This window comes from Camelus bactrianus, chromosome X, assembly GCF_048773025.1.
Source record: "Camelus bactrianus isolate YW-2024 breed Bactrian camel chromosome X, ASM4877302v1, whole genome shotgun sequence".
Classification (NCBI taxonomy): domain Eukaryota; kingdom Metazoa; phylum Chordata; class Mammalia; order Artiodactyla; family Camelidae; genus Camelus; species Camelus bactrianus.
In genome coordinates this window covers 23,012,274-23,029,474 of record NC_133575.1, presented here as the reverse complement: position 1 = coordinate 23,029,474, position 17,201 = coordinate 23,012,274, and the positions used below count along the sequence as shown (strand labels likewise).

Below are 17,201 nucleotides of genomic sequence, written 5' to 3'. Positions count from 1 at the left end.
GAGGGGACAGTAGGTCATCCCGTTGGATATTTCTACTGGGAAACTAGAGGTGAGGAACTAAAGTTCTGGACACTTGTCTGGGTCATAGAATCTGATTTAAGAATAAATTTATACAGGTTAAAGATTAAACTCTGAGATAATATCATATCTCCAAAGGAGAAAGTACTTACTATATCCCATTGGACCTTTAATGTGTGATGTGAACTGAGACAAGGGGCATAATTTGATTTATGGTATGTGCAAAGCCACTGAAAATATTTTGCTATGGAATTAATGTTTACAACTGGCTCAGGGCAAGAAGCTCTAAATTTGCAACATGTCATTTCTTAATACCAGAATACAAGAAAGGGTGGCACTTTATGTAGCTATGACCACAGAGGTATGAGAAGATGGCTTAAAAGCAAACATAGCTGTGTTATTTTAACAATTAAATATTCAAATAAATACACTCTGTATATTTATTGCATCTTGTGAGTAATTTCATTTAAGCAAGCATGACATGTAGCACAAGCGTTTCCATGGTGACTGCTGGTTAAAAGAGAGTTACAATTAGGCAGAAAGAATCAATCTTGAGGACTGTCAAAGCTAAAGGGAGAAAATATTTAATGAAAAAATACTGAAGAAACAATATATAAGAAAAGTTATGTTTTTCCAAAAATTGTGATTATCAAAAATTTTTTGAATATTTTCAGTTACAGATGATAATAAAATTGAGATAAATGTTATCATCCTAAATGTATTCTCTGTTATCCATTGTTTGGGCAGAATTAATAACAGTAGCATTATCGACCTAATAATCCTTTCAGAAGGGGCAGCATAATGTAGAAGAACTAAAAAGGAATTTTGAGTGTAGGACTGAGCCTGGCATTTTACTATGTGCCCTTTAGGATGTCAATTAACCTCTTGGAAATTTCCTTCCCTGGTTTATGAAGTGGGGAAATGCTACCTAATTGGGTTTCCCTGATCTGTGAGGATGAAATGAGATAACATGGAAGAACTACATCAATGTTCTGGTCGGCTGTTACCATTCTTGCTAGATTATCTGACCAAATAATTTGCTCTGTGGTGCAACCCAAAACATTATGTGATACCTACTGGAGGAAATACCTACAGGAACTTCTGCCAGGGCATCTTACCAGGGAAGAAAGGGTTTCTCTTTCCATCCCAGAACATAAAATGTGCAACTCTTTATGTGAGCCCTGTTCAAATTCCCATGATTTTCTGCATTGGGACTGAGACCTGGAGGAAAGTATTTATGGTAATAAAATGACACAGACTTATAAGAATAGCTTGTAGGGCCATTCTGCCCTAGAATCCTTTAAAATGATCTCAGCCTTCCCTGATGGCTTTAATCAGGCATTACGAGCCTTTTCAACGCTCCACTGAGCACCACAGAAGCTGCTTCTGTGGGTAGGTTGCTAGTCCTGGGTCAGTGAATCTATTTAATGCAGATAAAAATCTTGTCTGGGAAGGTGAGCTTGGGGCAGGAGGAAGGAAAAAGGTTTTCTCTCCTTTGTGATCATGAATTGATTCCCAAAGCAGCTAGAAGAATGAAAAACATTAAACGAACGATGAGGGCATCAGAGAGTTTGCCTGGGAGTGCTAAAAATGAACAGAAAATGGGTAATATTCACTTTAAAATTTAAATCTCTTAGCTTCTGTGATCTTAAAGACAGCATTCTGAAGGATTCTTCTGTGTTATGTTGGAACAGAAGTTATGAAAATCTCCTAACCCATAAAAGAATCAACTTTCGTAGGATGGAGTGTTTTGTAGCAGAAATTCTCCAGTCATTTCCTATAAAATGCATATTGTTACATATTTTTTAAAGTCAATAAAAATAGCTGAATGTCTTACTCTGTCCAGAAAGGAGAAGCACTTCGTATTAGAAGGACGCATATGCTAGCTGCAGCTAAGTTGCCAATTAAATCTGCTTTGTATAAAATTTGATTATTTGATATTTTAATGTTGAAATGAATCTATTTCTGAGATGCTTCATGGCTTAGAGTCATAAGAAAAGACTTACTTTTCTGTAGCCTTTGCAGCAGTTCATTTTCTAAGCATGAAAACAAGGTGCAAATTTATAATTTTAAGGATCTCACTGAGACCTTTGTGACTTCTAAAAAATTCAATTATGTCATGAACCCTATCATAGGAAAGAAGCACCACACAAAGGTCATATAAGATGTAGGTTCCTGGCAATGCCAGATCTGCACAAACTCATGACTTAGTGTGAGCAATGTCCTGGGACCTACACTGGAGCTCCCTCATACACCCTATTTTGATGACTGTTTAAACTTTCTTCCATGTCAAACTTTTTCTTTAGTTTTTGCTGCCTCTTTCCAAAAGCTCTGTCCTCTAAAGCAGCAGTCTACCATTTGTTGATGCACCTTTATCCATAAAACAAATGCTACTACATATCATCAGAATATGTGCACATATTTATTTATAAAGTACAAACATGGACTATTGTACTAATATATTACAAACATAAAATATGCACTAAATTGCAATTTAAGCAGAGCTAAAGATAAAATATGTATTAATGCAATATGATTTAATTTTTATTGTATTCATTTAAAATACAAAAATATTTTCTGTGTCTGTGAGTCTGTTTCTGTTTTGCAAATAAGTTCCTCTGTGTCATTTTTTTAGATTCCACATATAAATGCTCTCATATGGCATTTATCTTTCCCTTTCTGTCTTACTTACCAGGGGAGAAAAGGCGGGGAAGGGATAAATTGGGACTTTGGGATTTGCAGATACTAACTACTATATATAAAATAGATAAACAACAAGGTCTACTATATAGCACAGGGAACTACTTTCAATATTTTGTAGTAACCTATGATCAAAAGAATATATATATATATATACACACACATAACTGAATCACCATACTCTACACCAGAGACTAAAACAACATTGTAAATTGACTACACTTCAATTAAAAAAAGCCAAAAAATGTTTTTCTGCTCAAAATTGAATGTGTTAGATCTGATCAGATTGGCTGTGAGCCAAGGAATTGCAGGCTGCCTCTAGAAGCTGAAAAAGGCAGTAAAACCAATCTCCACCAGACACTAGAGAAAGGAACGCATCCATGTCAACAACTTGATTTTAGCCTAATGAGAGCTATTCCAGACTCCTGACCTTCAGAACTATAAAATAATAAACTGGTATTGTATTAAATCACTAAGTTTGTGGTCATTGTTACAGCATCAATAAAAAAAACTACTACAGATGTCTTAGAAAAAACATTCACTTTAGAAGAATGATTTCATTGTAAGGAATGTGAAGCAAGAAGAGAAAACAAGGATGCAATCTAAAGGAGGCTCCTTGTGAACGGTGTAAGACAGGTGCTCCCCCTAGGAATCTGGGGGATAAAATGGTCATATTTATCACACAGGGGTTTCCCCTTCTTACATTGTTATCTCTACCCTGCCCTCCAGTTTTTAATGGTGCTGGGATCAAGGAAGAAGGAAAATAAAAAGGAGTGGTCACTTGTCCTTATGTGGCTGAAAGCACTGATATTTTGAGACCACTGAACACTAAACTGAAAGGAGATGCTTCCAAATTAAGTCACTAATGATATGACTTGTCAAGGAAATTATGCATCTTTGAAAGAACTACAATTATTGACTAGATTAGGAAGTAAATTTCCAGACACCAACTGCTACAGGTATTGATTAATTTTCCTGTTTTTGACTGAAACTCCGCAAGGCAGCATGTCAGCAAGGTGGGGAACTGGAACCAGCTTAGTAGGTCGTGCTGTTTAACACTCTGTTCTGGTGTCTGGTCACTTTTGGTGACTACTGTGACATCATTATAATTCACCCAGAGGCTGCTTTGATCCACAAGTGTGTGTGCTTACGCGTGTGAATGCATGTGTATATAATGTACATCTATGTTAGTAGGTAATTCACTTCTTCCCTGCCTGTCCCTTTGTTTAAGTGACAATGTGACCATGACTGTTTGAAGAAACTGTCAAATCCTTCTGTTCTCCCAACCTGATAAATAATGTGTGAGGTTCTCTATCCTCCAGCTAATAATATTCTCTTCTTTCTTCCTGTGCCTATGACTTCTCTAAATAACAAAGAGAAAATCAGAATCAATAATAATTTCTTCAGACTATTCTATTTCTATTTTAATGTTTCAAATAACATTTCAGGCAATTGCCCTAGCAATGACCTGGGAGATCTAAATGAATAAATGTTCTAGTGGTCACCTGTTTCAACTTGCAAATAGAGGAAGTTTGTACCCACCATGTGCTCATTGGGATATACATATTGTAGAATTTCATCATCTATTAAAGAGAATAAATATAATTAGCTGTTAAACCACTGTAACTGATTTACCATTAAGTTTAAGTAAAGCCTTAGTATATATCAATGTTGATGGTTCTGCTTAGAGAAATAATCCAGGATAGAGCTAATACAATGGCTTCTTAATTCTCTCTTGGTATATAGTATTATTTATAGGATGATACCAACTTTGAGAAAAGATTTTCAGAATTCAACATTCACAAATAGATTTACTTGAAAAGAGCATATGTCATGATGATATAATTGTGTTCTGTGGTGCCCCAATGGGATCTTATCCTATTTCATGGAGAGATTTTAATTATATTTAATATGATCTGATTTGTATTAAATAAACCTGCAAGTTATTTGCTAAAAGTCAGTTGGAGACAAGTACAATGAAAAATATGACTGTGACTAGTCACATATAAAGTTCTGAAGGTCAAAAGTCTGACTCAGAGAATGAATCTAAATCTTGAACAGAACTCCAATTAGTTAAATCAATTTATGTGATTGGATTAAATCTCTGCAGCTACTTTTCAGCTACTGTTCACTCAATAAACATATATTGAGCAGCTACTTCAGTTAGGAACTGTGCCAGAAGCTGGGAATACCAAGAAAAGCAAGAAGAAATCATTGTTTTTAACAAAATCACAGTAAGGTAGGAGGGAAAAATCCAAGAAAATAAAGAATTGACATGCAGTGATATAAATGCTATAATAAAGGCTTCTTCAAAGTGCTAGCAGAGAACAGAGAGAAAATTATTAACTTTTCCAGGTGAAAGAATCATAAATAAAGTAGTTCTTGAGTTGGATTCCTTCCCCTATCTCTTTCCTTCCCTTCCTTTCCCTCCCTTTCTTCCCCAGCCACCTTGTTCCAAAAAGGAGTTCCATAAAATGATACATTAAAGGTAAGATATTAAATCTAAATGTAAAAGAAAAGCAAAGTTCAGCTCATAAAATATAGCCAGGAATGTAATTGGGAAAATTCATAGTCTTGAATGTAGATGGGCTACAATTTTGGCTTGGAAAAAAGTTCTGGTAACCATTGTTTAAAGGGCTGTCACTATTGATTAGTGATCAGATAAATACAAGCCAACTGTTTGGGAGAAGTAAAATGGCTCTGAGCCTAAGATGAGCCAAGGAGACTTTCTCTAAGGTGTACTCATAAAGATATACAAAAAAAAAAAAAAAACAAAAAAACATGATAACGTCCATAACAAGAATCTTGCACAAAAAGAAATGTCACATGGAACTCACAGGACAAGTAACACTTTGTCAGGTGGGAACAAAGTACATGCACATTCCAGTGAAGGAAGTCATGTGTGCCGTTTGTTGAAAGTCCACAGCATTTTTCAGTTGGTTTGGTAGAGTTAGGGGCAGAAGGGGTAGATCAAAGGAAAGTGCCACGAGTTTATGATTGAGAGGAAGATTGAGGTCACCTTGTGAAGGGTCTGAAGCCACAAATGGAGCCTGACTTTCATACCTGTAGCAAATTTGGAGATAAGGATGGAAAGCCAGTAAATATATGATCAGATCAATTATTTTACCCTATACTTCCTGGTTCTAGCTACTATAACAGTTACAAGTGTGGGGTGGGTGTTGAGGGGGCAAGTGGAGGAAAACCCATGACAGTTAACAAAACCTTCTCATGCATTACTTCCTCATCTCTCTTTCTATTATATAGTAGCACTCCATTAGTAGAATATATTCTTTTAAGACATTCAGGACATTTCTTCTTCCTTATCCTTCTCATTTTGCCAGTCATTTTGAGGATAGTAAATATCTTTTTTTTAAAGAACATGCTACTCAAATTTAAAAGACTAAGGAAAACAAAATTCCCTGGCTTCAAGAGTCAATACTAAATATACCTGCTTTTGTGGTTCATTAGTTGGCTAAAGGAAGTAAAAGACTTTCTACTGACTAGAAGCATGAGCTTTCTTTGCTGAGAAAAAAGAATTTCCTCAAAGTGTTTCCAAGTTCTGTTTTAAGACCCTTTGAGGAAATTCCTTTTTAGACATGCCAATGCTCCTTCCTCAGCTCTTGCTCTCTAAATGAATTACAGTTGCAGGAAAATCAAGCTCCAGTGTTCAGCTTCATGTTTCTCAAACATGCTAAGGACTTGTGGAAGATAAGCATCCCCTCCAGCTCCCAGCTGGGGGATAAAATCCTAGTTTTGCTGTCAGAGAACATGCCCAGCTGCCCAATCCCAGACCCCAGTTGCCAAAAACAAAATGTCAGTTCCAACCTCTTTTCCTGAGAAAGATAAATTTATTACATGGAACTGAAAGGTCAAAGTCAGGAGCATCCCCCTTTCACCCTGCATTCTTTTTGCTTCCTGGGAGTTCCCTTGCTGAGACTGCCAAGGAGACACATGGACCAGAGTTACTCTCAGACCTGAGTGAGGAGTAGCTCTCCAGATGTTTCTGAAGCATGCCTTAATCCACGTGATACTGCCATAGATTCTGCAGAGGGTTACACTGTACTTGGGGACTCTTCCACACTGGATAGATCTCCTCATGAGCCAATGTCAACTGAGTGATACAATCCACTATTTGCTGGAGTTATAATCTTTGCTGAGGGGGCAAATCTCCTCCAGCAGCCAGGCACGGTGAGACTGAAGGGAAGGTTATATAATGATCCGCAGACCTGATCTTATTCTTTTCCCTTGTATCTTTTGGGCAAAAGGTCTGCCAGTTTCCCTGGCCACATAGGCTCACGTGCTCAGTAAGTACAGAGGGCAGGGATGTACTCGTTGGTAGCAAATGAATGAGAACAAGGAAAGCTCTCTTGACCAATGCACTTGCCCTTTGAAGGAGAGCTAGGAAATCAAAAATAGCTTTAAGGTGACAGGAATTTAAATCACCAGGGTGTGCCAGTGTGGGAGAGAATAAAACACTCAGGATATGGTAATGGACAAAGGCAGAAATTCTGATCTGAACACAGCACTGTAGAATGGTCACTGAACTAGGAGGAATCAGAAGGGCTGGGTTATAGCGTCACTGTGTCACTGCAGATCCGTGGGAATATGGCTTTGCCTACCTGGGTCCCAGTTTCCTAACAGGGAAAATGAGTCCATTGGATGAGGAGATTCCCACGGCCTTCCCACATTATATGTAATTCCACCACTGGGAGGCAGCAATTTCTCTCCTGGTGTCTGTAGCACAGCAACCATGATCGTTGGGCTTAACTCCTTACTTGGCCCTGTGGACCATTATTCTCTCTCAGAAAATGTTCTTGGTCACTGCACCATCTTCAAACAAGAGAGGTAAGCCATACAAAGTTAGACTTGATGTATGTCTCTGTGCTAATGACCTAGAATTCAGGAATGTTCCAGGAAGTGACATTTGTTTTTGTAGGAAGGAGCCATCAATAGTTTTCATTTGACAAGAGAACCCGGGAGGAATTAGAAAACCATGGAGTTTGTTTAAGAAACAGAGAGTAAGTCATGTACTTATCAGGAGGGTAGAGGAAGACAGGGCAAGGAAGGCTGTTTGTGTGTTCAGCATTCAGGAGGCAAGGTCTGGGGGCGAAAGGAGACAGAAAGCAAACAGCAGATGTCTCCAAGGATGGCTGACTAATGGAGTGCTCGTGTTCAGCTGTACTGCTCAGCACAGCTGCCTGTTGTGGGTCTCACTCCCCAAAGACTTCTAAAAGAACTGTGTCATTTTGACACACGTGATAAGTTTGGCCAACTGGGGATAAGACTCAAAATCATGACTGCCAGTTAGCTAAATCCCAGGGAAGCTTTGATTTTCCCTGATGAGACCTCAAGTGCATCAACTTTCCTTCTGCACAGCACTGTGATCATGTCTCCTTACATCAGTATGGAACCTTAATTCTCAAAGCCTCCTTTGTTTGTCTCCAAGTTGGTCAGACTCCGAAGCTTCACTCACAAAGGCAAAAACAGCTCAAGGTCTCATTACAGAGCAAACTAAAGCCTTCTCAGCTTACAAGCATGACTGGGCCATTTTTTTCTCTACTTTCTGGCCGGCTAGAGGGCATACCTAGAGATAGGTCAGAAGAGAGATGTCTGAGAAGCTTATCCACTGGCCTGTGGAGCTTTATGCATGCATTTCTGCCGCAGAGATGGGAACTAATACACGCCAGTCACTGTGCTGGGAGCTGGAGCAAGGATTTACAAGAATAAACATGAACTGTGTCATATTTTAGTGGGAGGGATATATTTGAGTTTTGAGGGAGAGAGGCAGCAGGGGGAGGTGTAAAGGTGCTCACTGTAGTTGGAATGCTCCAGAATGTACACCTTCCCCTTTGCCTCCTGTCCCTCCCTCACATTAATTCTTCTTTGAGTCTCTCATCCTTGTTAGTTATTTCCAAATTCTTTCCTGGTGAGGTGAGGATTTTAAATATGGGATGAAATCAGGATCAGTGAGGTAAGAGCAGGATGAGGAAGAAAAGAAAGAATTCCCCTTACTCACCCCCTTAAATATGCCTGAGTTCTTTACATCGACATCCTCAGAATATCCTTCTCAGAGGACAGTCTGGTAGAAGTGGGTGAACACAGGAAAATGGGAATGAAAGAAATATAAAGCAATAGCTCATCTCAAGGTGCAGATGGCATTCAGAGGGAGGAATGGGTGAGAGGCTTTACTCCTTTGTGAATGGACTTTGGCACTAGATAGACCTGCGTCCAAGTCCCAGGTGTTCATTTACAAGCTGAGCAGCCTCCATTCCCACACAGAGAGCTGGAGTCTATGTCCCCTGCCGGGGTGATCTCTCGGAGTGTTTCCACCCATAGAAATAAGTAGAAATGACACTGTCCCTGTTCCTGAGCCTACCACTGAATAGACTGGCAAGTCCCACTTCTTGTCTTTTGGAACGCTTGCTCTAGTCTAGAGGATGCCAGTCACCATGGAAGATGTCTGATGATGTTGAGGCCACCACATTGGCAGGAGTAACGAAGCCACACAGAAGGGCCACTTGTAGAGTGAGATGCCTGATCAGCCCCGAGGTGTTTCAGCTGAGGTACAGATAGTGTGAATGAAGATGATTCCATTCCCAGCTGCTAACAGAAGCCACATGTGAGAACCATTCTGCTGAGTCCAAACTAAAGAAATGGTGTGATAACAACAAAGCATTGTTTTCAGCCTCTGCATTTCGGGGATGTTGAATGTGCAACAATATATAACTGCAAGAGTAACCTTGAGCAATTTATTTCACCTCTCCAATCTTTAGTTTCCTCATCTATAAAGTGCAATGTCTATCTCCGAGCGAGGTTATAAGGCTTCAAGGAGCTAATGTTTGTAAAGCAGTTGGCACGATACCTCACGCAGTAGTAAGAAAAGCATATAGAACAGACACTGTCTTCTCCAATATCCAAAATTTTCTGTTCCAAAATTCAGAATTTTTCATAATTATGGAAATTAACATTATACATTTTCTGTAGGACCCTCAGCAAGGTCTGCAACAGCCTTGTGAATGAAATACACTAATATTTCTGCAGTGAAGCATGTGAATAGTTACATTAAGAGAGGTAAAGATAAATAATTCACAGTAGGTCAGGTAAGGCTCAGCCACCAAATCCATCCAATGCAGGTTGAGTATGTTACCCCAAGACCCTGGATTTTTCATAGCTATTTTTGATCATGTATAAAGAATTGTGTATAAAGGATACTAGACTCATACTTGCATATTTTTTTCTAAATGTAGTCATTGCATGCTTCTGCCTTCACTTCTTTTTTCCTTATTCATATGACATAATAGAGAGTAGCTTTTCGAACCAATTTATAAATTAAAGATCATCTATATGTTCAGTTTTTGAGAGTACACTTGCTAATTACTTATAAAGAGTCTTCCCAACAGTCTTTTGGTTTTGGCAGCTGAAATTCATAGTCAGCTCTTTGTTTTCTCAGTGTGTGAGAGAGAAATTCAGCACCAAGGGAAAGGTAGGGATGGTCAAAGGAAAATGCTATTTAGCAAGACATATTGTCTGTAAGTCAAGATTCATCTGGTTTTTCTCTTCCAGAGAATCTGTCTCACATTTTAATGACCCCATGGCATCCCAAAGCAGGGTAGTATCCCAGGTAACCAGGAATAAGACTTGCAAGATCATCAAATAGATGTGTTAGGGGCTCTGTCATAGTTAATTCACTTTTGCTAAATCCTCCAAGTGCTAATTTACCCAAAGGGCCTTTTCCCTCCACATTTAAATGAAACACAGTAGGAAGATGCCTCCTTTTCTGTATCCTTCACAATTATGACCATTTGAAACATCTGGCACTGTCTATTTCATACACAGAATATGCTGAAGGTAACATTTCTCCCTGATGGAAAGCCAGACAAGAATTACATAGGGAGGGAGGAGTAAAACTTTTTAAAGCTTATTTTCTTCCTCAATGTGAACAGAGATAAATCCTCAAATACACTATTTTTTTTTTCTGGAAGAGAGAGCAGACTTATACAAAACCCCATTATTATGAGACATTTTCTTTTGTCTGAAAGTAACCAGATATCTCATGGCCAAATTATAGAGCAGTGACAACAGTTATTTAGTTTTGAATAACAAAGCACTGCAAAGCACTGTGAACTCAAAGCCGGAGAGAATGTAGTCATCATCAATGACTGTGTACCACCTTCAACAGACGTCAAAAGAGCTCATCGCAATGAAGGCATTATTTCAGTTTAACCTCAAAATGTCAACCCGACTCTGAATTCCTTCTTGTTTGAGTTTTTTTCCCCCACACACTCTTTTCTCAATGGAGGTTTTCCTTTCTCTCTCTTGCTTTCTTTCTTTCTTGAAAATATATATATATATAAAAAAAACCTTTAAAGCCTCTCCATGTAAGTATTTGAGATCAGGGTCTTGATCCCTTTCTTGTACTTCGTAAAGCACCATTTATATGTTAAGCACTACAGAAAAATCACTAGAGAAAAAATGAAATGACACTGTGCTAGTCTCACTATGTTCTTAGGGTTTTGGTCCAGAATGACTAAAATAATTCTTCAGATTAGAGGCATCTATTAAGTACAAACACCAGTTTTACATGATAAATTCAGAAGCTAGATCAAAAGGTATCTAGAAAAGCTTCCAAAATGTATTATTGTCCCATGTCTCTCAATGTTTTTTTTCCATTTGTACTGTTGTTTCAATATTTTGTGCATCCACACCAATACTGTGTGTATGTTTAGTGGTCATAAACCCACCATCAATAAGAATGGAGAATTTATGTCAACCGTAAGACATACATATTGATTATTTATATTTGTTCCAGGTATCAGGTGATGTTCTAGAGAGCCACAAATGAGTGAGCATAGTCTCTACTTTGGAATATTTCATAATCTATCCTAGCTGGGGTAGAACAAAATTCACCTTATAAATTTTGTGAATCTAGTGTATAGAAACATACCAGTAAAGATGGTGATACACACTGATGCATATACATGCACACATACATATCTATAGAAACAATGAATTCTAGCTGGACGCTGCCAAGGGGCTTGTTGTAGGCCTGCAGTGGCGAAACAAGTTGGCCCAATGTAGAAATGTGGGGCTGGACCATTGGCCATAAAGCAGAACAAAAAACATTCCAGAGACTTGGGGGTCTGGAGACACTCCAATGTAAAGGGAATCCAGGTGAATTAGAAAGTGATGTTGGGCATTAATTAATCCAGTTAGGAGACTGATTATGCATTCTACCAGCTGAAAAATTCATCAATGGCTAGAGAATAAGGAATATTATCTCAGGAATCAAGGAAAATTATGCCCAGGGGCACTGATTCTTCCTTGCAACTGTGAGGGCTTGGGAAGTCTCTCCTTTACCCCATGTATCTGTGCAACATCTTATTTGCAACAAGCAGAGGTAGAGAAAAGCTGAGTAAGAGACTGAGCCTTCCTACCTATGAGAGATTGTGCCCTAAATAAAAAGTTTAAACTAGAATGAGAATTTATTTGTCCTCTATTATATAATGGATGAGGAGTCATGAAGGAGATCAAATCACTTTAAATAAAATAAAAGAGTAACATTTTCTCAGCACATCTTATAAGAATGATTTGTGTCTCTAGTACATACTATATATAGATATATAGATATCTTTACATAAGTAAAGGTATATAAAGATGTATAGATATCCTTACAATTGACTGTTTTCCTCACTCTAAATACAAGATTTTCATCAAAATTCTTTTCCAATTAATTTCCAGGGAAATAGTTCTTTAGAATTTCACTCCTCTGTGAATAATAGTTTATATTTTTTACAAATGAATAATATTCTTCTATACTGTAAAACAATTGGGATATTAGCAAAGATAAAAATAACATGAAATATTATGGAATATTTACTATGTATCAGGTGTTAGGATAAAGCACCTGTAGATAGATATAATTTCATTTATCATCAAAGCAACCATATTCAGTAGGTTCTATCATTATCCTCATTTTTCTGATAGGAAGTGGAGGTTTAACGAATTAAAGAAATATGTTCATTGGTGAGATGTTGAGAGTGGTAGAGTCAGGATTTGAACAGAAGTCTAACTTTAGATATATAATAATTAAATATAACATTGATTGCCTTACAGGATGTTTATTTGCATTTTCTTCTTTAAAACAGGTAGGCAGGCATATGAATCAGGCAGATAAGATATTCTTATCCCCATCTAATACTCTGATGAGGCAGAGAAAGGTTCAGTTTTATTCCCAGGAGCATGCTAGCTTTGTATTTGTCAATGTATTTCTTTGTAATGATTCTAAAGTCTGGTCATCTGGGTAAATTTGATCTCCCTCGATTTCATTTCCTGCAATTAGACTGGAAAGTCTAATTAGAGAGCCAGAAATATAGCCTACAATTCATCTCTATTGACGTCTGGTGTGTATGTAGCTCCAGAGATTTCCTGAGGGAGTGGCCAATGGCCCTCAAATATCTGTCAGGGGGAAAATTTGAGCAAGGGTACAGTGAAGAGAATTGGGGAATGCATGGGGCCATGTTTGATTTGTAACTCCTATGTCAACCCCAGGGAGGGTGTCATTCAAGCATATCAACATCTTCATATTAATTAAGAGTAAGTACATATTACACTATTTGCTTGACTCCAAAACTTGAACATCAATGTAATGAAAATGAAGTTTATTTACTTAATTATTTCCTACCTGTTGGTTATTAAATTATCTGGAAAACCTGAATTATCTCATTTGGAAGATATAGCTCTCTAAAAATTGGTGGTCAAGTCTAGAATTAATTAAGCACAATGTGCTTATCAGCCACAGATGGGAGGTAAAATAAGGTATTTACAAACAGAAATGCAGAATTATATGTAAAGTTCTCAGGAATAACTCATTATCAAAGGAAATATTTTAAAATCCTCAGGAATGTACAGGAGTGTACAAGCATGCTGCTGTTCTATTTATAGCCACATTGGAATCAGCAAGATCCTCACTCCAGCCAATTTGATGAAACATTTTAAAATAAATATGTACATAAAGCTACAGTTTCCTTATATGCCCAGCATTACAAATTAGAAATATGTTTCCAAAAATTCCATTTACAAGAGTAAAAAAGTCATAAAATAATAGGAATAAATTTAAAAAGAAATGTGCAAGATCTACATTAAGAAAACTATAACAATTTACAGTGAGAAATTTTTTTAAAGGCTTGGAAAAATAGAGAACCCATATGTTCTGGATGGAAGGTTAATGTGGTAAAACTGCCAGTTGTAGCTAAATCAATCAAAATATTTGAATGCAATCTCAACAAAAATCCCAATGGCATTTTAAAATTCTTGCCAAAGTCTGGACAAATTAAATGCAAGAATAGCCAAGAAAGTTTTGATAGGCTTAAAGTGGAAGATTTCAAAATGTAAATCAAAGTTATAATAATTAAAGAATGTGCCTGATGTGCCACTGATGCAAGAACAGAGATGCCAAGTATAAGTGAAAGTATAGAAACAAGCCAAGAATTTGTAAGACCTTAATAAACACTACAGATAGCACCAGACATCAATGGGGAAAGGATTTACCGCTCAAATAATGTGTCACTCATTTGGGAAAAAATAAAGAAAAGAGATAATCTGATATAAAAATTCAGATATATGAAAATTAATTTTAAAAGCACTGAAAGAAAATGTAGGTGGTTATTTGTCTCATCTTGAGGTAAAAACAAGCTTTTAAATAGATATTCAAAGGCCAAATTTATCTAAAAAATATAAAGTTAATTAATTTGAAAAGTAAACTTTAAAGGCAAAAGACAAATAAAAATACTTGTAATGTATTGCTGATATCATTGAAATATAAAACATTTATATAAGTCAATAAGAAAAGAATGAGCATGCTAATAGCAAAAAGATAGTAATAGGCAATTTACTAATTAAATACAAATGAATATCAATATTAATTAATTAATTAATACAACCCATGAAAAACTAAAATTTTTATCCAAAGGAAATAAAATCACTATCTCAGAAAGATATCTGCACCTCCATGTTCACAGCAGCATTATCCACAACTGATCTAGCACATCTGAAAAAGAGGGTAAAACAGTACAACCAACAGTCAAGACATGGAAACATCCTATATGTCCAATGACAGATGAATGGCTATAGAAAATATGGCATATACATAAAGTGGAATACTATTCAGCCATAAAAAGAAGAAAATCTTGCCATTTGTGACAATTTGGATGGAGCTTGAGGGCATCAAGTTAAGTAAAACAAGCCAGACAGAAAAAGACAAATACGGTATGATCCCACTTCTATGTGGAATCTGAAAAACAGTTAACAACAATTACAAAAACGATCTCACAGATACAGAGAACAGACTGCTGATTGCCAGAGGTGGGGGGTTAGGGTTGACAAAATGGGTGGAGGTGATTCAATTAAAATAAAAAAAAAGACACATACAAAATAGGAAATAACACATAGGCTTTAAAAATGGAAAAAAATTAGATGCTTATTCTAAGAAATGGAAAGTTATGTTTAAAATAGAGATATTAAAAAATAAAAAAAAATAAAACAGAGACATTAAAAAAAAACTTGGATAAACATTCCAGGAGTTACATTTATGGAATTCTTTAAAGTATTACTATTACAAAGGTATTATTAATTCCATACTTTGACCTTCTTTTAAAGTGAAACTCTGTTTTGACATTCTTCAAACCTGATAAATTCTTGTAGTAAAATTTTTCCTGATTATCTTTAATTATACTGTAACAGTGTGTATACAAGATACTGCAGTTTTTGTTATAATCAACATTTTCTACTTAAGATATTAGCCCTGTGACTTCAGTGAAATTAAAAGTAAATTAGGAGTTAAAATTGGCTTCATCTTTTAATTCACTGAGACTCCTTTAATTTGAAGATCTCCTGTGGTGGTGATGGTGGTGGTTGGGGGTGTCCTTTGTTGCCATTCAGCTTCTTTTAATCCTTTAATTCTTTTTGACCTATTAACATTTTCAGGATTTTACAGTATTTTTTGAGTATGTACTAAATGGTTTTATACTGGGAGTTGGCCAGGAAAATATTCAACAATGATTAATTTTAGAAAAGAGGACTTGGCATATCATCAACAAACATGTGTAGAGTGCCAAAATGGTACAGAGCTCTCTACTGTATGCTACCGTTTGCCAGGACAAACAGGCCCAACCTTGGTTACAGAGAGATGAGTGGGATGGATGTTCTTTAATTACAATTTTCCTCACTTAGCTTGCTGCTATATAGGAATTGCTCACACTCCCTAACCTCAGTTGATGTTGCTCCAGAAAAATTATCTGACATGTTGGTAGCAGTTGGAGTTACGCAAAACTTTCTGGGCAAATGGATCTTATCTCATGTTTGTCATTTGTGGCTGTCTCCTCCTTGTCTACTTGATGAGACTCATGGCTCCAACTTGAACCCTCAGCATCTAGAAATGTGTGCTTAGGCTTTATCCAATCCATTGTTCCAATTCAACCCAATCTCTGGTGTTTCTGTGGACTTCTTGAACACACATGTTAATTAGTTAATTCGTTAATTATTTCAACATAAGTGTGATCCTGTTAAAATGAAAGTTCTTACAACTCTTCTGCTCAAAATCCTTCTAATATCATTCAAAGCAAAAGCCAAAGTTATTACTGTGCCTTCCAAGGCCATACATGATCTCTGCCTCCACCTTGTTCTGCTCCAGACCTAAAAAGCCTCCTTGCTGTCCCCTAAACACACTGGGCATGCTCCTACCTGCAGGTCTTTACCTTTATCCTCCTTGGACTTCTCTTTCTCCAGATACCTGCAGACTACTTCCCTCATTTCCTCAAGTGTTTAATGAAATGTCACTTTCTCTGTGAGGCTTTCCCTAATTCTGCCTAAAATGTCAACCCTCCTTCAAACACTCGTCTCCTTTCCTAGCCTACTTTTTTGGACCTCTGCACTCCTCTGTACAAAATATACAAATATATTAACTCCATCACTAAATTGTAAGCTCCTTAAAGGCAAGAATTTTGGTCTGTTCTATTTACTGTTGTATCTATACCTGTAGGCACTTAATGAATAGGTTTTGAATGAATGACTGAATTCATGGAGCACAGCATACAAAATCGAACAGAACATGAAACCTGCTTTTGGTGGGCTCCTGATCTAATACATCTGAAAAAGAAGTTAAAAAAATATAACCATGTGCCAAGTTCTAAAATAGAGAAATGCAATGTAAGCACTACAGATACATGGAAAGAAAAGACGCTCCTAAGTCTACTTAAAGAGAGAAGGAAAGGTCTTATGGATGAGGTGACCCAGGAGCTGATCCTGGTCCTTGTGTTCTGGTTTCATCTCCTGAGGTGGTTCGCTGGTCCCCATATCCAGCCCTCCCTTGGTAAGGGTCAATTTCAGGGATTCCACTCATTGGCCCTTGTCTAAGGAAAGTTGTAAGAGATTGACACGGCAAATTGGAAACAGCACTGGCTTTGAAATTATCAGGGTTAGGTTTGGAA

At 37.1% G+C, this 17,201-nt stretch overlaps 1 protein-coding gene across 1 annotated transcript in view; it reads right to left on the bottom strand.

Annotated features, from left to right (window-relative positions):
• Window positions 1-17,201, bottom strand: part of IL1RAPL1 (interleukin 1 receptor accessory protein like 1) — a 1,156,506-nt gene that overhangs the window by 200,326 nt on the left and 938,979 nt on the right. The window lies entirely within an intron of this gene.